Below are 208 nucleotides of genomic sequence, written 5' to 3'. Positions count from 1 at the left end.
CACGGAGGAGGAGCAGGTAGGTCATGTGGTTCATGCATGTGGTTCATCTTGCTTGGGGTCTACACCACCTGCTGGACCTGCCACCATCTTTTTGATTGTGTTGTGTTCTATGTGGTGGGGAATGAAATAGTTCCTATTGCACCATCAAAACCACTCCTTCCCCCTGGGAGTGTATCCCACCCCAGAATATAACAGACAAAACCACGAA

This window comes from Meleagris gallopavo, chromosome 4 (assembly GCF_905368555.1).
Source record: "Meleagris gallopavo chromosome 4, MGAL_WU_HG_1.1, whole genome shotgun sequence".
Taxonomy (NCBI): Eukaryota; Metazoa; Chordata; class Aves; order Galliformes; family Phasianidae; genus Meleagris; species Meleagris gallopavo.
This window is presented reverse-complemented; position numbering follows the sequence as displayed.